General features: G+C 41.4%; 1 long non-coding RNA gene across 1 annotated transcript in view; it reads left to right on the top strand.

Annotated features, from left to right (window-relative positions):
* The window catches only part of LOC109286303 (uncharacterized), a 323714-nt gene that overhangs the window by 49436 nt on the left and 247288 nt on the right, over positions 1-26990 (top strand). Inside the window, exon 4 of the long non-coding RNA XR_009459861.1 lies at positions 22817-22940. This is a non-coding gene — a long non-coding RNA (uncharacterized LOC109286303). The remainder of the gene's footprint in view (positions 1-22816; positions 22941-26990) is intronic.

Below are 26990 nucleotides of genomic sequence, written 5' to 3'. Positions count from 1 at the left end.
ACCTGCAAATGTGTTTTACTACTACTGGTTGCGGTAAGCAATCATAGTTTAAAAATGGAAGCAAACGTAAAGAAATCATGAGGTTGATACAGATGAAAGTCCCTTCCTCCATGCTCTGCATTTGCCAGTATCAAGATAAGAAGTGTTAAAACTTTCATCATCCATCAAAAGATTAGGAAGGGCAGGAAAAAATAAGAAAGCCAAACAAAATGTTTATAGACTGAGGAGACGTCTACACCTGATGCTACATCACCATAGAAATACGTGCTACAGTGACATAGCATCTGTGGGCAAAAATCATGATGCTGCACCTATGTTGTCATAGTGATGTGCTCCCTCATTATAGCACATGGCTACAGCAATGTAGTGCCTAAAAATAATCGTGCGCAGTGCACATGGCGCAGTATGGGCTGTTACTCTGCTGTCTTTTAGTACTTCCAAAAGGAAGTAGTAGCGCAGTAACAACAGCGCCATAGTGGCATGTGTAGATGCACCCAGAGAGTAGCAATCATCAGCTCAAAGAATGCAGAAACAAAACTGTTCCAATCTGGTATCATTTAATACCCATTTTGTGTAGGTTCAAGTAAGTATGTAGAATGGGAAAAGCAGTGGAAAGTCAGACCCTGGCATTGAAGTATTTTAAGGAATTTTGTTGTTCTGGCTATGCATCTCTCCTTTCTTGTACTCAGATATCCTACCTAGGTAATTTAAACAGGTAGTGCATTGTCATATAAAATCATGTGGTAATTATAAATCTCCTTCCCTGACCAGTGTATGCTCTGTTAAATGTGAAACGCTAGGCTTTCAGGGTCACTGTACCTGCCTGATTCATAGAGATCTGTAACCTAGTGGTGTGCCGTGTTTGACAAAAGCTATCATTCATTCAAGAGCCCATGGAGGTTTTTTTTAGAAATGTTGAATTTTGAAGGGGATTAAAAGGAGTAACCCTTAAATCATTTATAAGGTATCCTGTAATGCCTTCTTTTTGGCAAACAACCAGAAAAATCTTGTGGGTTTTTTTTTTTACACAGTGAAGTAACTAGTTTAGACTAGAAAAAGTGCAGACTTCCTCCCCATGCAGATGCACAGAATGAATTTGATAAAACAAGAAACAATTCAAACCTTCAGCCAAAACTTGAACCTTGTATTTCTTTTTTGCTCACTGCTCTCTTCCCTCCCCCCCTCCCCCCCACACCTTCCCAATTCACTGTTTTATTTTTAAAATATATTTTATATTTCCCTGGGATTCTGAGCTCTGGAAAGTTTGGAGACAGAAATATAAGAAACCTTCTGAAAGATCTGGTTTCTGTGTGTGTTTTCAGTCCATAAGGAATCCAGGCAACCATCCTTATCTGACTGCTTGGTGGCAGTAGCCAGACTTTCAGGATAATGTCTAAAATGAAAAAAAAAATTAGATGTCCCTCTATGTATTGATATAACTCACACAGCTTTTACCTTATTTACTCAATTAGAAGATGCGGTTTTTTTCCTCTATTTAACATGAGAGAAAAGGCTCCTCATCTTACAATTGAGGGTGGGGGGAGTGCATAGGCAGATGCTGCAGTTCTGGCCCAAACCTGGGGTTGGAGCAGGAGCTGGAGCCATAGCTGCCACCTGCCTGCTACCCCCCACCGCCTCTGCATGCCCTGCCACTCCTCCCCGACAGCCCCCAGTCTCCACCCCCTGCACACCACTTCTCCCACTCTCTCCCCTTCTGCCACACTCCTCCTTACCTTTATCCCATGCAAGAGGCTCTGTCCCTGTTGCAGCCTGGGGCATGAAGCATAGCTCCAGCACAGCCCAGTAGCAGCAGCTCAAAACTGGCACTTCACTTACAGTCTGGCCCCATAGCAGCAGCTCCAGCTCCCTGCCACTGGTGCTATGGGGCTGGGCCAGAATAGCAGTGCTAGCTCTGTGCCACTGCTACAGGGCCAGGCTGGAGCCAAGCTTCATGACCCAGACTGCAGCAGGAATGGAGCCTGCCAGTGTGGAGCAAATGTAAGGGGGTGTGGTTTAGGGGCAGGAAGAGTGGGGAGAAACTTTATGGGGGAGAGATGGGAGAAGGGGGTGGGATGGCAGAAGCAGGGTGAGGTTGCGGATGGCAGAAGCAATGTGGGGAGAGGAGGAGGGGGGAACAGGAGAAGGGGGAATCAGGTCAACCTGAGGCTATGGGGGGGGCAGAACAAGTGGAGTGTAAATGGAGGGGGGCAGGCAGCAGGGGACTCACTGCCTGCCCCCCACTTCCTGTCCCATTACTGCCCCCCACCTTCCCTGCCACATGCCCCCCCTACTGCCTCCCCCACTGTATCACCCATCCACCTGCCCCATTACTGCCCCCCACCACCTCTCTCCCCTCACCACCTGCAGTAATGGGGGGGGGCAAATTTAGGATGATCCTCCAATAATTAGATTTCATACATGGAAAATTATAATGTATAATTTTTCCGTGTGTAGAATCTAATTATTTGGGGATTGTCTTATATTCAGGGTCGACTCTTGTATTTGAGTAAACACAATATTTTAAATGGATAAATATATTCCCCCTATTCAAGACTGAAGAAAACAAACAAAGGTCACGAGCCAAAGAAAACTTATGCATGGGTATAACTTTGTTCATGGGAATAATTTCACTGAGTGCAGAAGAGTTAGTTAGTTAACTAAATTACAGTGAGAAAGAGGTTGCAAGTCACCCTGTTAAAAGTAGAATTACTCATTTGGCTAAAATTATGTTTGACTTATGACAGTCTCTATTGCCAGGAGGCTGAGTAGAAGATATGGTTAGATGTACTTAAATGGCATGTATGAATCAACCTAACATAAAACAACTTTTCGTAACAGGCTGAACTGAATGCAAGAGTATTTCACAACAGCAAAGGAAGGTTTATAGGAGTAAGTAGGTTTAGGAAGGAGTGGGGTCCTTTTTATCTTTGCAGTCAAAAAACAGTAGATTTATTTTTTGTTGTGATTCACTCAGGAAAATGGCCCAGAATTTGCTTGAGTTTTTTTAGGCAGCAAGAAATAGGTTGTTAAAAGAAATACTGTGTGAATTTGTGAAACACCTTTACAATAAAAAGAGGGAGTGGGGGAAAGAGTCCAGTATAAAGGAATACCTACCATTTAGAAGACTGTTAAAACCAAACAGGAATGGGCAAGACCTGCATTCCTTTTGTTAATCTAGTTTTCTACTTTTCTAATGCACTTGAATAGAAACTGTTGAGCTTCAGTTGAGATAATGGCTAGGAGTCCAAGAAGCTGTTACAAAATACACAGCATCCTTGGAAGCCCAGCTCTGACAGAGTGGAGCCATCCCCTAATTCTCCCAGAGCAGAGAATATGAGTTTTATGCAATATATTCTGTGAGGATTTAGGGTTTGTTCCTTAAAAACAAAAGTTCCTGTCTCCCGCATGAATTGCTTGGATGGAGACCGACTAAGATAAGAGCTCATAATAGTCTTCATAATGATATATGTTTATCTTGATGTCCTTTTCTGACAAAATTTCTCTTCCTTAATCACCACCTTCCCTCCTTTCCCACCACACCTGCCACCTACACAGAAGCACTGCTGTGTTTTATGGTGTTGGGCTTCAACCTTTCACTTCAGTAGTGGCTGCTAATCTAAGAGTATTGGTTAGCAAGTGCCTACAGCAGGGGCTGAGTATATCTTAAATGCATAAATGATATACAAAATACAAAATATTTGAGAAAATGATATATTTCCCTCTCTGCCTACTTCATTATAGCTCACCCTGTCTCCATATTGAGTGTGTTCAGCCGCATCGAGCAGACAGGAAAAATTCTAGTAATGGTGACATATGTATTATTTATCTAGTGCCCAACATGCGTTGGGAGAGGTCTACAAAGATTTAAATGGCTAGGTTCCTGCCTCAAGACATAACATGATGGGAAGGCAGAAGTGGATGGACGATGAGGCAAGTTGTTTACTATGTTTGATATAAAAAATATCTCGGTTGTTAATTTTCCATGAATTCCTTAAAGTATTTAATTTTATGTTTTTACTAAAGGGCACAAATATGTGACTGGTATCACACAGACTCTGTAAGGTTTTTGAGTTCAAGTCCCTTGTAAAATAACGGGGGCCTGAGTCTGCTTCCCTTACTTACGTAGAGTATTGCCTCCCTATGTTTATTCTATGGTAAGGTACCATTCACTATGGATAAGGGTAGCAGAATCAGGTCCTGGGAGCAAAAGTTGCAAAAAATTTCAGACAAAATGTGTCTGATGTCTTAGGACCAGACTCTGAGGAGTTTAGTCTCACTGTAAAGCTAACTTATAAACTTGTTTACATTGACACAGTTGATACGTACAGTCCAAATGAAGCTAGGTTTTTTTGATGAAGTGAATGATGTACCACTGGTAATAAATACGTCTGTATTTTCTTTTTAAGAATTAGAGTTGGGATCAAGTCACAAAAAAAAAAAGACCCAGAGCTGGATTCAAATGTATACATTCATGACAGTTGGGGGGTTTTATGCTGGGGTTTGGCTCACTTCATACTTGCTGATACAACCAATGGCAATTCAAATAGGGACTGAGAGATAATATAAGAAAAATCAGGTATTTTTATTTTTAATATTCAGTAGCATGCAAGCCAGGTTCCTTTCTCTGATTCATCCATTTGTCTCCACTAAAGCTGGTAATTTTACTGAATGAAATGTGTAACTTAAGAAAAAATTGATTTTATGTTTTTCAAAGTCAGAAATCTTGATAGGATATTAAATTCTGCAACTGGGTTATAGAGGAGGAAAAGGGTAGCAGATTTTTCAGGCCTGATACTTACAGATATAGAGACCTCAAAAAACTTCACGAGGAGCTTAGTAAAATTGTATAAGCAACAGCCCAATTCTGCAACTGATTACTACTGGGCATGCTACTTATGACCATGAAAACAGTCTCACTGGTGCAATTGGACTGCATGTGGTAGTAAGTGTTTGCAGTATTGGGCCCTACAATTGAAAGGTTCTATATTTTGAAAGAAATACATCTGGTAAGCAGAAAGAAAAGCTTGAGTATGTATTTACCCAAGAGAACATAGCCATGGCTTAAGAAGCTATTAGACCAATGATAAAGTAGAGTGCTCGGACACAGGAGAGTCTTGTTCTGCTGATTCCAGGGGGAAGAGAATTCTGAATGGAATGCCTTAATGTACTAATGAAAAATACACATTAAAATTCTCCATGTTCCAAGTGGAGAATGAGGTCTCCATATTGTGGCGGAAAGGAATTCAGCTGACCTATTTGCTTAACAATGTGACTTCAGCTGCAGCTGTGGGACACCCCTACTGGGGATGCAAATGAAACTGCGACATGTACATTGCAGCTCAGAACACATGGAAATAGTACATGAAAAAGATTTCTTACACTTGCTTAGTGAATTTAAACCTGCCTGAAGTTATCTGAGTGTAATTTAGAAGTGACTCTGATCCTTCACAACCCACAGGTTTGGGACTCTGTGGACTCTTGTCTGGTAAAGATTTAAAATTGATATTAAGCCAAAGTACAAGCCTTATGTTTTCCTCATTCTTCTAAATTGGTGTAGAGAGACATGAATATGTCATGTACCTAAGTCATTTTTGTATCATGCTATTTTATAGGAACTGCTCTAGGACTAAATATTGCAAGTGCTGGGCACTTGGTCAATATAATCTTCCATGTCTGGAGAAAATTTCACATTTGGGGGAGCGGGAGGTGGAGGGGGGGGGTGAAGAAAAGGTTTCTCTAGCAGAATAATTGATTCATTTGTCTTTTTCTAATAGTCAGTGCTTGTAGTTAGAGATTAGTGCAAGCCCTGGAAGAGATGGATTGTAGATAGAAAATAAGTGAGAGTTAAATAACTGTTTTTCACTTTGTCTTGTGCACATCTTGTATAGACATATACACGTGCACACACACATATGCTCACATATAATATTAGTGTGAAAATGGTATAAATTGTACAGTATAAATACTAGGCCTGTGCAAAGCAGCAAGTATTCAATTCATATTCAGATTTGGCCAATTTGAAGGGACAGTGATTCAATTCAGTGATTTGAGTCACTGTCCCGATTCAATTTGGCTGAATTGGATTTGGAGATTTGGCGCCAATTCAGAGATTTGGTCATAGACTATAATGGGGAATCACTAAAATACCTATAACTTTGTCATTTTTTTGCTGATTTGGATGCAAAAGGCAGGGATGGTAGCCCCTTCTGAGGGCATGAAACCTGCCAATTCTCAAGGAGATAGGTGCAGGGCTTTCTGTGAAAGTGCCCCTCAATCTGTTTAAAGCAAAACTCATCACTTGTGTGTGTTAGGTGTAGGTTGTAGCCATGTTGGTCTAAGGACCCAAGGTTCTTTGGGTCAATCTGGTATCTTTTATTAGACCAACTGAATAGTTGGAAAAATATATCTTAGCAAGCTTTTGAGTTTAAAAATCCTAGGTCAGGCTGAGGAAGTATCTGCAGTTGGTGTGTGCTCTTCCTGGATAGAATGAATAGTAAGAAGCCAGAGGCTGGGCTGATATGCAAGAAAGCCAGTCAGTGAAAATGTAAATTGTGCTGCGGGATGCTCAGCTCTACCTGTTTGTCCCACAGCATCTTGCCCCACTTGATGCTTCAGTGGAAGTAACCCAGCACCTTCCTGCATTTTTAAATGAGCTGTCTGGTGTAGTAGTAATGGCACCGTCACTGGGAGCCCTGTCTCCCTCCAAGGCATCCCTAACTATGAGGTGGAACTTGTGTGCCACACAGTGAATGCCAACAAAGTTGCATCATGCACTGCCTTCACCATATTGGCCCCATTGTCAGTGACCATGAACCTGCAGGTGAACTCGCCTTGCCCAACGAGCCTCCCCTGTACCATGTGGTTCATAGCCACCATTATTTCCCTTGCCGTGCGGGACTCATCCATCACTTCTACTTGAAGGAGAGCCCACCAACACCCTGACTGATTGCACCAGTGCCCTGTGAGGAAGAGGTTAGGTATGATCTCCACCCCAGCTGCTCCAGATGTCTGAGGTAAAGTGCAAAGCTACCTGTGGCCCTGCCTTCTGCAGCTCCTCCCTCAAGTACTCCCTGCATGCCTCATGCAGGGAGGGCACCACTGCCCTGCTAAAGGTGGTGCGTGCAGGCTCTTGGTAGGATGGGGCCATGAGTGCCATGAACCCTGGATGCTTAACAAAGGAGAAGGGCTGGCCATCCAGAGCAAGCACCTCCCCAACACTCTGGGTGACCTCATTCACCTTGGGAACACACCCCCATTTCTCTCCACCTTTTCCCCACTGGTCCAGAGTGGCCTGCCTCTGCTTCTTGGGGAGGGGGGCTTTGGAGTGAGAGGGGGACTTCTTTTTGGGCACTCTCCCACTGATGCCAGACTGAGGAGGAACAAGGGCAAGGGGGTGCTGCCTCCTGAGATGCAGCAGCATCGCTGTGGTGGTGAAGTGTTTCTCATCCTTGCCCTGGCTGATCTGCTTTTGGCACTGCTGTCAGATAGCATACCGGGGACCATCTGCCACCTCAAAATGATCCTACACTACACTACCCCCCCGCTTCTGGGTTGAGGGTGGGGATCCATCCTGCCTTATCTCCCTCCTCACCAGGCAGAGGCACAACAACAGGAAGAGCTGAGCCACCTGCCCCCACCACCTCGTCCAAAATGCCTTCCAGAAAAGACCTGCCTCTAGGGGAACTTTGAGGGGTGTGGAGGACAAACTCAGATTCCCCCTCCTTCCCCAGAATTTCCTTGCTATGGCACTCAGCTCTGCTGCTTCAAGATCCAGCTCCTCTTCAGGCACTGCAAGGCTCATGCTGGGAACTGAAACTGGGGTGAAGACTGTCCTGCTGGTGCTGGTGGTTATTACTGGTGTTAGTGAAGGTGGTACAGGTGCAGACACTGCTCCCACCTCCTTGTTTACAGTAGCAGCAGAAGACTCATCACTGCCAGGAGACAGGGTGTGTCTGTTTGGGGTGTGGGGTGGAACTTGCAGCTCTTCCTCTGCCCCCTCTCCCTCCCATGCCAGAAAACCTAGCACCTGTCTTTCCAGCATGCTTCATAATGCTTGGTGTGCTGCAAAATGTGTATGTGTCTGTAATACATGTTGTGCTTTCTTGCAGTGCACAGTGATGACACACTGTCAGGGAAAACACAGAAGAAGAGAGACTAGCTAGCTACCAAGAGACTAGATAGCAAGCCAGAGCCTTTCAGATGCTGTTGGTCCAAGAGAGGCAGCTCACAAAAGGCACAGATTACTTTAGACACAGCCTTATATGTTGTTTCTATGTCCCTCCCCCAGAGCCCTGTGATTCAATGGGAAAGATCACAGTCACTGGCCAGCTACAGATGTCAATATCAGAGCAGTCTTCCCACCCCCCCCTTCCGTCTTCTCAGTTTCTGTTTCCTGCATGTCTGGCTTCCGAATCTCAGAAGCTTTCTGAATCTTTTCCAAATTGATTCAGAGGCTTCCAAATTGATTGGGACCTTTTAATAGGTCTCCTGATTCAGATTCGGAGATTCAGTCGCTGAATCAGGCCAAACCTCTTTCGAATTGAATCAGCTGCTGAAGCTTCACACAGCCCTAATAAACACATGCAAAAATTACTATTGAAAAGATCCAAACCATGTTGCTTTTTAACAGAAGAAATAACTAGAGAATCACAAATAAGAAATAATTATTGTATCTCAGATAATATTATGTCATACATCTATGGAAATCTTTGCTTAATGGCGGCCACTTTGATTTGGGTGCATTCTATTATGTTGAACAAATATCATTGCTAAAACTGTTGTCCAAGCTTTGACAATCTTCTGCCATGTTACTTAACTTCATGATAACTTTGACTTCTACATCACTTCTAGCCTATTAAGATGCATGACTATTAATTGGCTCATGCTTTATCTCTTTGAATCCCTCCTCTGAATCCACTGCTTCAAATGCAGTTTTCTTACCCTCCAACTTCAAGGCTTGTCCCTCTTTAACTGTTCCTTTCTATTATTGCATCATATACTTCACTATTATATCAACTCCTATACCCTGTCTGTTTTTCCTACAACAGTATTATCAATTTCTTCCATGCTGCCCCTTATACATTGAATGCCTTATCTATAAGGCCACCATCCTCTTCTTTCAAATCCTAGTCACAATTGCTTCCATTGTGTTGCACTTAGAAAATCAAAATCCAATCATTAAATAATGATGATTAGGACATACACATCAACTAGTGTCTAATTGAATGGTTCTCAACCTGTTTAGATTCAAGGTGCCTTTCCATAACTTTTCTGAATTTAGCAGCACCCTGTTTGAGACCACTGTTGTACTTCAGGGGCTCTCAACTGGGATGCTGCCACCACAGCCAGGTGAAGCTGCCTCATGCACCATGAACAGAATCTGACCAGGAAGCAGCTACAGCAAGAGCAGGCACTTCTGTCTGCATTCATTTATCAGCTGAACCTAATGATGGCAGGAGTGCAGCCCTTCCTGGTCCAGCCCTGTTTGCTCCTCCTGGAAACAGAGGGCATGTCTACACATGCATTAAGGTGCTTTTTCTAATGTGCGTTAACTTCAGTACCTCCAATGTGAGGTACTGAAGAAATGGGCATTAAGCTGCCTTAATGTGCAGTAATGAATGTGCATGGTTTTTAAGTGATGCTTAATGCTCAGTAGCCTATTTTACAGCACATTGGCATAATCACACTTTTTTGTGATGCTTTCTTGCACAGTAAAATATAACTGCACATTAAAGTGCACGTGTAGATGCACCCAGAAGTATGTAGGATGGTACCACATGGTGGCAGCCTGGAGATGTATCTGTTTGTTTCCTGAAATTCTCCAGGCTGACCTACTGCTGCTGTTACCACCAGGCAGAACTGCCCAGCATACCTCTTTTTCTAGGCCAAGCATGCACAGCTGGATCTGGAAGGACTTCAGGAAGAGCCTGCTTCAGCTGCTTCCAGATCTAGCTCTGCACCAGGTGCACAGGGCTGTTTCACCTGGTTGTGGTAGTGGTAGAGGTGCTGGTGCTGCACCCCTGAAAGTGTATCTCAACACCATGAGGTGCTGCAGGACCCCAGTTGAGAACCACTGTTTTAACTATATCTATGCCTACACTGTACACTGCTGCACAATGTAGAGTTATCTTAGCTAACTCTGATTTCTCTAAAACATACTACATTGTGCAGTGTTAACATCCCCTATGTGAATACATCTTTGCTGTTTTTATCCTTCTTTCCTTTAACCAACTTGTTCTTTACCTGCTGCTAATTTTAAATTAAATTGGAAACTCTTATTAGCAAGAACATGCCTTTCTATGGTTTTGTATGGTACATAGCCTGATGGAACCTTGATTTTGATTATGGCCTTTGCATGCTACCACAAAACCAATAACACGTGTGGTCTAACACCAAAGAACCTTGAGCTGCTTCTGAAGGGGAGACTGTTATTTACTGCAGCACTTTATTTCTGATGCAGAAGCAATAGAAAAACTGTCTAGACAGAAATGTCAAGTAAGTTTCCTTACACAATCTTCTAGCAAACCTATAAATTATCTCGGGACAAACTCTTCTTTGCTGATCAGTTATCTTAGTGACAGTGCCATGTTACTTAACTTCTCAGAACTATTTTTACAAATGAACCCTTTTGGGGGTCCCCACATATGCCCCATAGCAAAACATCTATTTGAATAAAAGGCAGCGTTCTATAAAAGGTGGACTTGTATAAATAAAAGCTCCTTATCAGAACATATCCTGAGGTGAGGATTAGGTTTTGCAGGCAAGGGGCTCCCAAGTCTCATTTTAAAAGGTTGGTGGCATAGCCCATCAAAACAATACATAAAGGTCAGTTTTGTTTTCAGGTATTTAGATGCAAATCTGAAGTAAATCCTTAGATTCTCTCAGTTTTATGCCCATGTAAAGTAGTTGTATCACTTAATTGTTATTTTTTGTATCTGAATCAGACAGGTAGATCTAAAAATGACTTAATCCTGAAGGGAAGAACTTCCCAATTACTACAGGACTGACAGACAAATGTTGCTGGAGAACTCTCCTATTAATACTGGTGGTTACTATTCTCACTGTATATACACTGTCATTTTTTGAACAACTTGGAGAGGATCAGTGAAAATGTACATTGTGCTATAAAGATTTATACTAAAGTTTCTCTCTTTCACGTGGCTTCAACAATAGCAGGTTTACTTCTTCATTTAAGATAAAAGGTAAAAATTCATTTTTCTGTAGGTTTTAAAAGGTAAAATGTGTCTCTTCTAGTCTTTTCCAGAGTGGAGTGATAAGATATTTTCATTTCATTTAATTGCATTTCATATAATTGTATGCAAAGTAAAGATAAAGAACTTGCCACTTTTTGTATGTTTTGTATCCATCAGCACTGGCTAAGTGACTGGGCCCTCATAATCTTGGCTTTTAGTTTGTCTAGTACCATTTTATCAGGGAGTCGTACTGCTTAAAATCACTTGCTTCCGTTAGAAGCAAACATGAGCATTATTTAAAGGTTATTTTATCTACAGCTATATAATTTTGTCAGTTAACTACAGTCTACAGAACTGGCTTTACAATTGTTACAATTGTTTCTGCACTCCCAGGCACTACAAGTACAAGCAAGACAATAATCACAACCCCAAATTATGCAAGGAATAGTTCTAGTATAGATATATATTTACTCTTGTGCTTTTTAATCAGAAAAAGATACCATAAAAGTTCACAGTTGATTCTTTACTACAGTTCCATAGCAGACATGAATTAAAACCCATGAAGTATGTATTTAGCCATTCACCAATAGAAATGCTTAGTGCTCAGGGTATTTTTATTTTCAAAATACTTTCCAAACATGGTCCAGTTCTGTCATCCTTTCTGCACTGAATAGTGCCTTATTTCCTAAGTAACCTTAGTAAAGTGAGTCAGACTACTTGGGGAGTAAGATAAGTAAAGGTGAACATGTATGATCCAGAAAGCTGTTCATATAGTAGCCCTGTACCATCTTTACTCATGCTGTATAGTGCCTCATTACACAAGTAGTCCTGCTGACATCACTGAACATGTTGGGAGTACCTAACTGAATAACACTAACTGGGTGCATTTACGCCTTCAATTGGCATGGGCCAATAAACTCTGGTGCAGTTTGCACCAGAGTTAACTGCTCCTAGGCACAGTATCTACACGTGCATACAGTTTCAGCTAAGGCAGAGCAGTCCCAGGCTGGCAGCAGGTTCAGGGGGTGAGTCTTGGGCTCCAAGTCATGACATTGGGTGGCAGAGGGGCTGGCTAGGATATGAGAGTGTCCAGAGAGCGGAACTGTGTGGCTAGGCAGGAGGCAGGGATCTGGCCCCCTGCTGCCTGGGCTGACTGGGTGCAATTTACGCCTAGGTCAGTATTTACATGTGCAGGGGCACAGATATTTTCACCACCATAAGATAGTACTGTCCCTGACAGTAATGCGATGCTATTAAATCACAGAAGACTGAGACATTTTACACAGCAGCCAGTTAATCTATTGCACAGTTAAGCACACGTGTAGATGCACCCATTGAGGTGTAAAGGTGTCTGGGTAAAATCCTAGCACCATTGAAATCCAATGGGAGATTTGCTGATGCCTATAATGACACTAGAATTTTTGTCCCTGTGAGAAGAGATGAAAGATTTGGGCCAACATAAAATAACTGGTATGTCCCAAGATTGTTATATTTTCACTGTTTTCCCATTCCCACCCAGATTCCTTCACCTTTCTGTCCTCCCTCCCTCCCTCCCTCCTTCTCACGCCCTTGTCTATGGTTTGGGGTTTGTTTCTTGTTCCCCTCCTTCCTCTATGTCTTGCTATATTATTATGAACTTCCTCTCTCTCTCACTCTCTTCTTTCAGTGTCCACAAGCTTAATGTGGGTATCTCTAAAGTACAAAACATTCCCTGTCCATCTCCTGTTTCACCTAGAATGAAATACTATAAGGTTACAGTGTTCATTTGCTAATTACTTAACAGGAAGTTGATCTAACTATTATGTTATCTAATTTTGCCTTCGTATTGGTGCTTTTGAGATTTCTCTTCAAATGCCTTCTGTATAGGTGTTATTTAGCATGTTGGTATTGTTTTATGATGATAGTCATTGCAGATAAAATATTATAGATCTAAAATCCTGCCTGAAAGATAATATGCATTTAAAATATAAACCTACAATACCAAATGAATAGATTTTGAAACAGATAGGGAGAGACAGATGGTACCTATTTAATTAATACAACATACAAACAGGAAAATAAATTTGCTACAATAATATAATGCCTAATTTAATTAAGAAAAAATCTATAGGAGTTTGTTTATTACCAGGAAATTATATGCCGTATAGTGGATACTTGGATAGAAATGGTTTATATAAACTTTACCGATTTTTATTATATGAAGAATCTGATATACTGTGATTTAGGGTTTTCAAGAGGTTTTGCAAGTGACTACTGGGTAGTTCCAGGTACTTACAGAAATTAGTAGTCTTAAAACTCCCGTTGACAAAAGTAAGGGGAGGGGGAAAGAGAGAGATTTACTGGCAGAGATACTCCCAACCAATTATAAAGACATAGAGATTGACCTTTAAACTCTCCCTAGCAAGGAAAAAATTATGAAAAAGCTCCCTAAAATAGTGCCAAAAATTGCTATTAAAACTTTTGTTAAGAAAAAAATACTATTTTTGACCCAACCAAAAAACTTGCAAAAAAAATCAGGATGTCATGTTTTTGGTTTGATGAATAATTTTGAAATTTGCTTGAAGGAGGGAAATACTTGTTTTTTTAAGCCCACTAATTTACCCCCACTCCCTCCACCCATCTTTTTTTTTCCACCCAGGAAAAAATACTTTTACCAGAAAAGAAGGTATTTTCCTTTGCCAAAAAATATTATTTTCCTGATTTTTTTTAAAAAGAATCAATTATTATTTGAACTATGCAAACAATTGTCATGAAAAATTGCAAACAAAGAAAGGATTCTCATTTTTCCTTAAGCAATGTCTCAGAAATATATGCTTATTTTTTAAAACCAACTCTGTTCCCTCCAGGTCTCCCAACCATTATTTTGCTAAACACATTTTGCTGTCCATGGTCAGTTGTCACATTTCTCATTGTTCTCCTTTCTCTTTCATAGTTTCTTATATGTACCATAGGTGTTCTGTTGTAATTATCTTTAAGCTGCTATTGATGATTCTTAAAAAAAATTATACTTCAGTTAGTGCATTTGGTGTTATAGGCAATAAACAGGCATCATCTTTGAAGTGAGAGCAGTTGTGCTGGGGTGTGTCCTGGTACAGCTGATCTGCTTCATTGAATTACACAGACATCACCCATTGTCCTGTGTTGGGGTGCAGGCCACAGAATCCATTGCTGGGGTTTCTCTAGGCATGCCTCTTCAAGCAGGGAAACCTAGGCAGGCATTTCCAGGGCTTCAGAGACTCAGTCCTTCAGGGAAATTCCCAGGGCATGCAGGATTGGGCTCATGAAGCCCTGGGAATGCCTCCTTGTGTAGCTGGAGCATGCAGGTAGCTCTGGGCTGCCCACACTCTCCCTTCATAAAGCAAACACATGTCCACAAAAATGTGGCACAAATATTTAGCACCTGTTGTTACAGCCACAATTTTTGGGCATTTGGGGCACAACAAGGGGCATAGATGTCTGTTTGGGTTTTGTACATCCATAAAAAAAAAAATCGTGACAGCACAGAAGAGGTGTCTACAGTCATTGATAAAGAATTGTTTCCTCTTCACATAAGGGAAGTATTACATTATGACTGTCAGGATAGGTACATACATTCAGAGAAGTTAGAGGGAAGTTAGAGCAAGTAAAAATGGCCACCCAATCTAAGATAAATTGGGATGGGGAGGCTACTGGCGGAGCTAGGTGTGATGGTGGAGCAAGCAGGCTCTGAGGGTGTTGGCGGGGGGCAAACAGAATCTGTAGGGAGGATCTGAGAGATCAAGGGGACAAGCAGGGTCCATGGGGGTGGGGCTTGCTGGCATCTGGGAGGGTTTACCAGAATCAGGGGGAGTAGTGGGGTCCACAGGGAGGGGTATCAGGGGCTCTCTTCCCCCTGGACCAGAGACTATTTTTAGCCTCCTGACCCCCACTATCTCCATATAAAGAACCCCTCCCATCCTGCCTGCCCCCAGTAAAATGAGTGCTGGCAGTGGCTTGTGGAAGGAGACATCAGGGGAGCTGGCTGATCAGCAGGGGGGTTGTCCATCTGAAGGAGAGGTCAGGGGGGCTAAAAATAGTACAGTGGCTGGGAAAGTGGGAAAAGCACAGCCCCAAGGTGGGCCAGCAGGTAGGCTTTCCCAGCCCTGGGGCTTGACTGGGAACCATAGGCAATGGAAGGAGGGGCTAATGGGGCTTATCCCCTTGGAACGTGGGGCAGCAGTAGGGCCAACTGCAAGGCAGCCCAGCTGTGGGCTTCCAGAAGCTGCAGGAGGGGAAGGGAGGGGCGCACAGGCAGCAGTGAGGGAAGGAGTGGGGCTGGGGCAGCTTGGGGCTAGGGGAGGGGCAGGTGATGCCCAGCCAAGGTAGGGCATCAGAGGCAGGGCATGGTGCAGGACTGAGACATGAGCAGCTGGTCCAGGGGGTACATCTCTTGCTGCTATGCGCACCCCAGAAGGCATGGGGGGCATGTGCCCCCAGATCTACGTGGGGCAGGGCAGGCTGCTGCTGCAGGCTGGGGCCAGGGTGGTGCTAGGCTCTTCCTGGGGGTAGGGGGCCAGGTCAGGCTGTGCTCTGGGAGAGCAGTGGCAGTGCTGGAAGGGGGCTACAGCCACCCCAAAATTCACTGCAGCCTGCCCCCACGAGCCCTCCTCCCAATGCCACTGCTGCCCACCCCAGTGCAGCCCAGCTGAACCCAACTCCCTGCCAGGAAGAGCCCAGCACAGCCCTGGGCCCAGCCTACAGCAGCAGCCTGCTGTGTCCCACACAGATCCAGAGGCATGTGCCCCCCATGCCCTCCTGGGGTGTGTGCAGTGACAGGAGCTGCCCCCTCACCTCCCTGCACCCCCCTGGATGAGCTGCAGGTCAGTCCCATGCCCAGCCCCCACCCCTGCCCCAGCTGGGCAGCACCTGCTCCACTCCCTTCCCTCCTCAACAACACTTTCCCCTCCCTCCATAGACTCACCTTCTGTGAAGGCACAGGGGTGCACATATGTGCACACGTGCTCAGCCTCCCCAAATTTTTTTCTTTCTCTGCCTATGCTGGGAATTGATCAGAAGTTTAGTTACATCATTCTCACTGTACCTGATCTAAATTAAACTACCTTGGAAGTACAGTTAACTTAGATCATGTCGGCCATTTGTAAACCAATCTAAGCTTCCTGAACTTCTGTCCAGTTCACACTTAAATCAACCTAATTAGGCATTATTATATTATTTGACTTATTTGATCAATAATTGTATTATTTATCTCTGATTATTGTATTATTTTTAGAAGTTATGAATTTAGATACAGAAACAAGTAATATATATTTATTAAAAATCAACCTTATATTAAAAATGGAATGTCTGAATCAAACATTGTTTACATTCCGGTACATTCTGGAATCTGAAAAATGGGCAATTTCCTGAAATTTGGAAATATTTGAAGTTTGGTTATGATCACTCATAGAAACAGGACAGGATGAGTCAGGCTCCTTTAAGTGGCTTGAGCCTTCCATTTCTAGTCAGAAGTACTTAGACTCAGTTTCTTAGAGAGAGTGGCTGCTGCAATTTCCCTGTTTTCGCTGATCAAATTGGTGTGGGTGTGGGGCAGCAAATTGGTGTGCCAATGATAGCAGCAAGGAGTGACTGATAGAAGGAGTGCCTTGATAGAAATGCACAGCTACAAAGCACTTTAGAAGTGCCTAATCACACAATGATTAACTGTCATGTAATGAGGGTTCAAATGAAGGCACTCCAAGGGCACTCCAAGAGTGCCTTCATTTGAATCCTCATTACATGATGGTTAATTTATTGTGTGATTAGGCAATTTTAAAGTGCCTAACTGGACAGCTGATGAGTGGGGAAGGGAGCTCCTGCCTGCAGTGCTGGGAGCTATACATTGTGGCATGGAGCCTACCCATCCCAATGGCACACATGTGTGTGGTTAGGTGTGGGACGTGTCTGTGGATGGGTGTGGGGTTTATCAGGGGTGATGTGAGGGGTAGGTGTGGGGTTTGTGGGACATGTTGTCTGCCTGCTGCTTACTGCTACTGCTGCTGCTGCTGGTGGCAGCAGGAGCTGTGTACCATGGTGGGGGATGTGGTGGGGGCCCACAATTACCCACACCCCCACACACACCCTATAAACCCCACACCCACCCATACACACTCCCACACCCACACCCCCATAAACCCCACATACACACTCAAACCCCCCACACCCACCCCTACACCCAACCACACCTCACATACCCCCCACATACAGTATACAATAGTAATACTTTGTTTTGAGCTATTATGCAATCACCTCTATATACACTATGCAGGTACATACAAATCAGGACAAAAATATTTTTTAAAATAAAATTAAGGTATTTTATAGTATGTTTGATTTTACTATATGATTTGTTTTTTTCTGGTTCCCAGATGGTACCCCCCCCCCCCAAAAAGAAGTATTTCTGGGGGCAAGGGGAGCAACTTCCAGTGACAAAGTTCAGGGGTTAGGGGTAGGACTTCCAATCCCGAGATGGTGACCAGGAGGTAGGGCACCTGTCAAAGGGTTTGGGTACACTTGTGGCCCTTGACAACTCACCAAAAGTCATTAAGCAGCCCTCTAGCCAAAATAATTGCCCACCCCTGCCTTAGTGTGTACATCCCACGTGCCCCCTCCCCTTCTAATGGCCCACCCTCCCCAGCATCCCAGATCTCCACTTACCTCTTCCCACCCTTTTCCCTCATTTAGTTGTGGCTACCCACACTGTCAGTTCCAGGGGAGCAGGCAGGGAAGGGTTAATCTGCCTGTCTCACTTCCACTGCTGCTCTCTGGGCAAGCTCTGCCCAGCTGTTGTGAGTCTGATAATGCCTCAGCATCTCAAGTTAGTTTCATCTCCTGAGTAGCCAGGACAAATCTCCTGCTTCTATGGCATTTTTGCATATGAAGCCAGAGTGCACTAGCCTCTTCCATCTTCTTCTCTATATCTGTGTAGATAATATCTGGAACTCTCCCTGGGTGTTGGTATGCCCCTCCCTGTATGTAGATGCAGTCGTATTATGATATGGAGGCCAATTTAGCAAATACAGGAAACTCGAAGAGACATTGCATTATATCCTTTTCTTTAGGCAGACAAGGTTCTTTGGGTGAATCTGATAGCTTTTATTAGACCAACTTAAATAGATATCAGATTCACCCAAAGAACTTTGTCTGCCTATGTCCTTAGACCAACACAACTACAACCTACATCCTTTTCTTTATACAGTTATAATAGTCAGCTATATTGCAGTCATTTGTAGGGTGACCATATTATTTTGAAGGAAGTCTGGGATGGAGTAAGAAAATCCAGGACAGGGGAACACACATATACACGCACACGCACTGACCCTGCAGCTCTCAGGAGCCCTGATGGTGGGGCGAGGTGGGACAGCACAGAGGCCCATGACCAGGATCCATCCCCTGCACACAGATGCTCAGTTTGGCTGGGAGCAGCCCCTATGCGGTGCTCCCTGGGCACCACCAGCTTGCACTGCATAGCCACATGGCACCTCCCCGGGGCCACAACATGCAGCCTGTGCATCAGCAGTGGCCAGAGTGGCAAGGCTTGAGAATGCCAGTGCCAAATGGCCATCCTGGCTTGTCCTCCGTAGGTGCTCGAGCCTTAGCCCCAGCCCTCTCCCCCAGCCTACCCTGCTGGAGATGCTCCCAGCTGCTGCTCAGAAGGAGCCAAGCCAGACACGTGGGTGGGTGGGGTGGCACCCACCAGAGATTTTTGTGTCAATTTTAGCCAACAAGCCAGGATACCAGGATAGTCTATGACACCTGGGACTATCCTGGCCAAACCAGGATGTATGGTCACCCTAGTCATACAACACTGGAAGTAAACAGGTGTTGACATACAAGAACTAATCAACAGAAAGATTGCAGCATAGGGGCCTTAACTGAACATATATTTACTGCCTCTTATTCTGGAAGTTCCCACAACACTTCAATATCTGTGGGAGTCTTTTGTTTTTGTATTCATTCTTTGTTTTTTGAGGGGTGTTTTTTGCTATCAATAAATATTGCTCACCTATGAAATAGAGTGCCGTAGCTGTTTAACAGGATACGTATACAGTTTAGGATGGGAAGTAAAGAAAACTGCTGTCAAATGAAAATATGCAGGGATACACAAGTAATAAGATATAATTACACTAGGATTTGGGGCACATTATCAGGCTAATATACACTGAATGTCATTTTAATCTGTGTAAGTGGGAAGGACCATACTTTTCTAATATAGGATGAGGATGGAAACTGTTGAAATCAATAATAGCAGCTTGGCTATTTCATTTAAGGTATCTATGGCCTTATGTTTCATTGAGACAACTGCTAGGAGGTACACAACATAGACATTTCTAAACTTGTAAGGTGTTTGCCAGTTTAGGACTAATTATTTATTTATTTTTAATCTCAATGTATGCTATTCACTGAATATGCTTACCAGAGTTAATTTCCTGCTTTATTCCTTTCTTATCTTTATTTTAAATTCATATTTTAAAGGGTTTATAATTTCTTTCTGTTGCTTCATATAAAAAATATGTATTTACATGCCTATTTACATATCTATAAAGTTATTTCATCACTTATTTTGTAGTGGATTTGCTTTATATTGAATAAAGCTGACAGAAAATATTGATATAATTTCTTATCTACCAATTGTTACAAAAAAAAAATCATTCTTGAGGAAATCCTCTAACAGATTGTTGGGATCTTTATGTTTGGGTTTTAGCTTTGTTATTATAAATTACTGATTATTACCCTCTCTAGAATAACTTTAAGAGGGTAGAAGGATTTGTTTTTTCCTGCTGAGCTGGAAGAATGTGATTTTATTTCCTTAATATACAAAATATCTTTATTTACTGAAGACAAATGCCAGTGTTGTGGGGTTTTTTTGAAAGGGGGACAAAATATATATTAGGCTACACAAAAGCAGCTAAATAAACAAAAATATTAAGCCAACAAGATTTAAACAATTATTGACTCTAATAATAAATAAGTATCCTTCATAGTACAGAAAGTACAGCATAATCATATGGTCATTTCTATATATTTATGGAAGCTATGTATGAGAGTAAAACTGGTCTTGCTTTCTTCTCTAAGAGTTTATGTCCATTTAACAATCTCCATGGTGCAAGCCTCTCACAAGACCATCATGTTTTGTGTCTGTAGCAATTACAGCCTTTTTAAAAAAAATTGTCTTGCTGTCATCCCTTAATAGGTGCATAAAATCTTAAAGACTTGTAAATCTGCTAAAGCATTCCCATAAATAACACACGAGTTAACATTCGCACGGGCAAGAAGTTTCATAGATAAGTGCCCATCTACTAAAAAAGCATGTGGTTGCCCTATGAGTGCAACTGGAGTTGTAAACATTATCGGGTAAAAGTGAGGTTTCCTGGGGCTGCAGCAACTAAAGCCCTGCTACAACTTCTGGTATTAATCATAATAAGTGTTTTATCTATGGCTGTCATGTTTAGTTTCTGCATGCAATTTACCTCTCAGGCAAGCTGTTCACAATATCAGCCAAGCTTATCTCTGAACTTATGGTCTTCAAGTACCTAAATGTATTTCCACCAGAGTTCCCACAGTGAATGTGACAAAAGGCAACATAAGTGCTATTTTAAGACGGCACTGCATCCCCTAACAAAAAACAGTGTTGCTTGTATTCCACTGCAGTCAACTGAGGAAATGCTTAACAGCCTTTACCAGTTTACTACAGTTTTATTATGACTTCTGATAGACTTTCTATGAACATGGTTTATCTTTACTCTAAATGTCCCTTACACATGCCATATCCTATCCTCTACAGCACCATTAACTGCTTCCAAGAAGAAAGGCCATTGTTGGTTTATTATTTGTTAAAAGCCAAAAAAGAGGGAATTCTGTCTCTACGTTGTACATGACATGCAAAATCAGGGCCACTGCTCCTAGAAGTTTGAATAGTTGAATAATGCAAGCTGCACCAAATCCTGTGGTAGACATTTAGATGAAAAGAAAAAAAGAGATTTATCTTGCACTGTTTTGTCAGTGATTCTACTCCTGCAGATTCCAAAATGATATGGAGAGCTAGGTCAAAGATTACACAGCTCTTAATATTTCATTCTACATGACCCTATCTCACTGCAATACTCATATGATCTGCTAATAATCCTTTGTAATTAAGCTTCCAGCATAATATTAAAATGTAATCCACATGAACACCAATCAGAGTATATAGCAAAGACTGAAGTGGTTCCTACTTCCAGTCATGCATGACAAGCACTATGCAGTTTTAATTTCAAATCTGTAAATTCTTTGGTCCTCAATTTAAAGACAAGTTATATTTCTGAAATACACAAGTACAAGACAATAGGTTCTCATTCAAACCAAAATAGTCACATTGTCAAACTGTTCAGCGTATATAGTAGGTGTTCTAAATGTTCATGTTTTTCCCCCAGCAAAATATTTGAGATGTTGCCATTGTAAAAATGGAGAGGTCATTTACTAACACCCTTAACATATACATTACACATGAACCACAAGAAAGCCTCACAGCAGCAAATAAAAGGCCTTATGTTTAGGATTGGTTTCCTGTGAATGGAAAAAAACGAAGTGTGGCCTTCCAGATTCTGCATTGTCTCTTACATAGCTGAATTGATTTGTATTCATGCATCAGAGTAATCTGTGTGGTATTTGGACAAACTGTTACCTCATTGTGCCAGTTTAATTCTGAAATAACCGCGCTGAAGTTATGGATATATACTGCAAATTTATACTGATGTACATGAGAGCAAAATTTGACCCTACGTTTCTCTTTGAAACTTATATTCCCATTTGTCATCCCTTTTCCATCCTGGGAACTTATATATTCATACAAGATTTTCAAATTTATTAGGCCAATCTTGTTGCTGGACTGTTTTTCCTATCAAAATAATTAGAATTCTGTTAGAAGACGGCAGCAAGCTACCGGTCTGAAGTTTCCTCTGTAAATATATTCCTTACTAAAAGTAATTCATTAGCTTTCATTCTTTAAAAAACTGAGACAGAACCAGGCTCATTCTGTACCGTTAAGTGAAAAAGAAATTAAAAAAACTTGTTGCCGAGTTGAAATTAGCATTTGGATGTTAACTGGACAGAGCCAAAATATAGCCGAAGAGACTGAAAACCTGGCATATTCAATGGGATTCTGAAACATAGAAAAGGAGCTTGAGCTGCAGCTTTCTGAGCCATCAAGATTCCTATGGAAAGGGAAGGAAAATCATAGGAATATTAATGTTTAGTAGTCTTGTGCCTGCCTTTTTCAGAGAGAAAAGAGCAGTTTGAGCTTTTATGGTTAAGGGAGGGAGAGTCACCCAATTGTGTAGCATTTAGCCTAGAGTTTTTTCCAGTGGATAAAAAAAGGAAAAGGCTCCTGCCTAGTAGATCAGTCCAGACAAATATGTCTCCTTTCTTCAGTGGAGCCTTGCAAATCTTGCTAAGAATGTGTTCTACTAGTAGCAGAGCGATAATGGAATTTAGAACATCTAATTAGTGCCTACAGATATGACTTCCTGGAAATTGCCAGTGATATTAATAACTCATTTATTTCTTTAATTAGCCAAACCCTTGGGTCAAAATTAACACTAATTTTCTACTGTTGGAAAATGTCATTCCAGAGCTTGACACTTGGATTGCTGTAGCTGCCAGGCTTCCTCCATGAATGTCTAGATTCTGCTGGATCAAACTGAAGTAGAGGAGATGGGTCTGAATAATGAAATCAACAGAAAGATAATTTGCCAAGTAAGTATTGTCCATGTGTCATTATACTTTGAAATTCTGTGGCTATTTTTAGCAGTACAAGTTGTGACAAGAGAAACCTTACTTAGCTTCTATGCCGTGGTGGGATTATCCAAAGAAATGCATCAAACATTTCAAAATAAATGTAGCTAGCAGGCAGCATTTGAAGCACCTGTTATGTACTTGTTCTTGTGCCTTGAAAATAATGATTCCTCTGTCTCTCATATTCTGCACTTGGAATCATTTTTGATGATGATGATTATTTTCGAGACCCAAAGGTACACTTAGAAGTAGAAGTGCTGGCTGTTCTCCAAAAAGTGTATAATCAAAATATACTATGGTCTCGCAACAGAGGTCCAGAAGCAAGGAGAGAGGAAAAGGGAATATTGTTTTTAATCATATTAAGAATACCTGGTTAGTCAGGTAGTCAGGCAATTTGACATCTTGAAGGTTATGTTAAACTTCTATTTTAATGCCTATTCCTGCTCCTCCTACCACTATTTTTTTTCTAGTCCACAATATAATCTGTTATGTTAGAAGGGATTTGAAGGAACCAAAGAAGGTGACCTGGCCATTCTAAGATGATGCAGTAGCTCCTGGGACTCAGTGGGCAAGAAACTGACTGTGCAGCAGCCCGTGACTATTGTGCAGTTGTGTCATGTAGCAGGAAGTGTACCGTGATGCTACCATGCATTAGTCACGACCTACTGTGCAGTCAGCATCATAAAACAGCCGTTCCTTGACACAACTGTGTAGTAACTCTGGTTACTGTGCAGTCATTTAGTACTTATCAGTATAGTATTATTATAGCAATGACTGCTTAGTCAGCATCTTGTGTAGATGGGGCCAGTGAGAGTTCAAATACCCTACCAGGTGAAGAGGCTGTTAATATTTTCATACATGCCTTAACTAGGCAATATAAACATATATTATATTTTACTTATGGAAAAGTAAAATACTTTTCTATATTATCCTTCCAATTTACTTATGTATTTTTTAAATGTAGAAGGATTTTTTTGCCATGTGTGTTTGGGGAGGGGAGAAGCCTCATCTTAGATTTGAGTACCAGCCTGGAGCAGGCAAGTGTTCAGCTCTGGCTTTTGCCCTGGGCCAGGGTATCCACATGATGTGGGAAGGCGCTCATGGCAGGGAAAGTATGAGGGAGACTGTGCAGGGGGGGTAGGGTGACATAGGGGAAATCTTACAGTCTGCCCTTCTCCTCTCTACCACTAGCCACTTACCTTGGGCTCTGGTTCTGGCCCTTGCTCCACCTTTCCTTGCTCCAGTTGTGGGGAGGTTGACTTTAAGATGACTTCCCAATAATTAAATTCTATACCTCAAAAATTATAACAAATTTATAATTGTCCATGTATAGAATCTAATTGTTGGGGGGTTGTCTTCAAATTGAAGCTGTCTTCGATTTTGGTAAATGTGGTAGACTGCTTGAGGTGAGAGAGGGGGAGCAACAGAGACACTTCTAGGGAGACAGATGGGCAAGCAAAACAAAAAATAAAGTAACAATATATCTTTTTAAGATTAGCAAATAAGTACCACTAATATATCAGCTGCCTTAACAATAGTTTTTAGTTATGAAGTAAATAAGAGTTTCTTATGTATTTAGAGAAAAAAATCTGAGCTTGGTTCTGCAATCTTTACTGAGGTTAAATTTTACCTGAAGTCCGTGAGAAGACGGCCTGTTCAGGATCCAGCTACAATGTCAGTGGGGAGAGCCGGCTCTGTTGGACACTAGCTGCTTGAAAAAGAATGAAAGACCTGGATTCCAACCATTTCTTTATGCTCTGTAGCAAAACCAGCTGGATTTTAAAAGAAGTATGTTGCATTCTGTCCATGGTGGAGAACCTACCTAATCGGGAGGAAGCCTAGATAAAGTCATAAGGTGCTTGCCTAAATAAGGCTTGGGTTAAGATGGTATAATGACCTAAATGCATAACTTGCAAGTCAAAATCACTAACATATAGGTCTGTAAGTATAGGCAGAGGTCATTCTATCAATATATTGGGTTGTTTAACACTGTTTCTTAGGGAAAAAATTATTGCCTCATGAAAATACTGGATTTTTGGTTTCTAGTGTGGAGATAAAATTTAAAACTTCCTAGCAAAACCCCTAAATTTTGATTTGAAAATTGTTGGTATTATTCAGCTAGGAGCCCTGAGAAATGAAGCAGGAACCTACTGAATACAGAACCAAAGGATACCCCTCACCTCAATAAGGTTACAACCTCTGCATAAAGTTACATAGGGTCACCTGGAAGTTGTTGTCATTTAGGTATCTCATGCACCTCTTCTCCAAAATGGGCTGGTGTCCTTAGCTGAACTATTTCTCCAGCATGCAATGCTATATCCTATTTTACTGACCGGCAATTGCAGTTTATAATAGAAGCCCTTAGTCATGCCACATATTCAGGAACATGGCTTAGAAGGAGCCCAAATTACTACTACTCTGACATGCCAACATGCTGAAATTTCCGTATAGAAATACTTTGTTCCCTGGCTGAATCTTTTTGGTTTTCAGATGTAGTTATTTTTTGACAAAATATTTAATTTTATTCATAAAACGTAGACATTTTTCACACAAAAAAATCTTTGTTTAGTTGAACACTAATTTTCACCAAAAACACTTTCACAAAAGGGAGCTGAGACTGGTTGGCTATAGGCACTGGGGCTGACAGCAAGAAGTGAGGCAAGTAGTCCTGTAATATTAAGAAAACTGCAAGTTTTTATTAAATTAAATTCATAATGCAACATAATGCATGGACACAAAATGTCTCAATTTAGTTGTTCTGTAATGATTTAACTTTGTACCCTTAATTTTTTATGTGCGATTATAAAAAGAGCAATGCCAAATGCTCATTTTAATATTTTATCAGATTTCATACTAGTGCACATCATCACAATTTTTATTTTCAGTTGCAGGTTCAGCATTCTATGTTATGAATAAATAATAGAATGAATCTGTACATTTTTACATCATTTAAACCTAAAGCTATTAATCAGCCCATATTTACTTGAAACTGAGCTCAGGTTTACTCAGAAGGTTCATGAACCTTTCAATCAACCTGTTCTCTGAGTTTCAACTTGTAACAAAATCCATTATCGCACCCGTTCCATGTTGGTTTAGATTTTGTTGCCAACATCTCGTAGACCTCTAGTTCTGCAACTTCCCATCACATTATATTTTAGAAAGTATAACAAAGTGTACTGTTCATTTGCTGGATAGCATGAGAGGTTATTTACCAGTATATTGCTATTTTAAAACATAGCTTTCTCTTTGCAAAGGATATGATCAAATGCCCAGTAAATGAAAAGGCTACCATTGGCTTCAATGGACTTTTGAATTGGGCTCAAAATATTGCTTCCTTTACTATAAAAGTTGATAATGTATTTCATATTTTAGAATGTCTTGGTCTGAATACAAGCCAAGATGAGGTTGTGTGCTTCTCTTTGTGCTTTGCTCCTCCATTGCCAAATATCAAAAGGTTAATGAACTACGTCCATGTTGTTTAGGTTTTGCACCAAGTACAAAGAAATATGTTGTGAATTGCTGATAAGTGGCATGATCAATAATAGGGAAACATCTTCCAGATGTTGTTATATGAAGGAAAAATTATCAACAAAGGACCCAGTATTGTCAACGTTCATTTGTAATATATTAATTGGTTGCACATTAGTTGTTATATTTTTTTAAAAGTGTGGAGTTGACAGCTGAGCCTTGTGTATTTGTATTATCAAACATCTGTAGCATAAAATAACCCATACTAGGTTTCTAATACTACTTAGTTGTCACTAACCTAGTAAAACACAATATGTACGAAAGCAGAGGTTCAGGTAAAATATAGATATTTCCCAGGTAATTCAGGTGTGTGGTTATTTTTAAATTAATTTGTCTGGAATCCCTAAAGGCTAAATAAGTTTTGGCAGCCACAAATAGCATTTCTGAGCAGCAACTCTCAAAGTTCCAGTTTAATTCTTGTGTCTTTATATTTTGATTAGCAAAATAGCCATCTGTTGTTCTTCTCTAAAGAGTTCTTGTGCT

This window comes from Alligator mississippiensis, chromosome 2, assembly GCF_030867095.1.
Source record: "Alligator mississippiensis isolate rAllMis1 chromosome 2, rAllMis1, whole genome shotgun sequence".
Taxonomy (NCBI): domain Eukaryota; kingdom Metazoa; phylum Chordata; order Crocodylia; family Alligatoridae; genus Alligator; species Alligator mississippiensis.
Note: the sequence above shows the minus strand (reverse complement) of the source record. Positions and strands in the feature narration are given on the sequence as shown.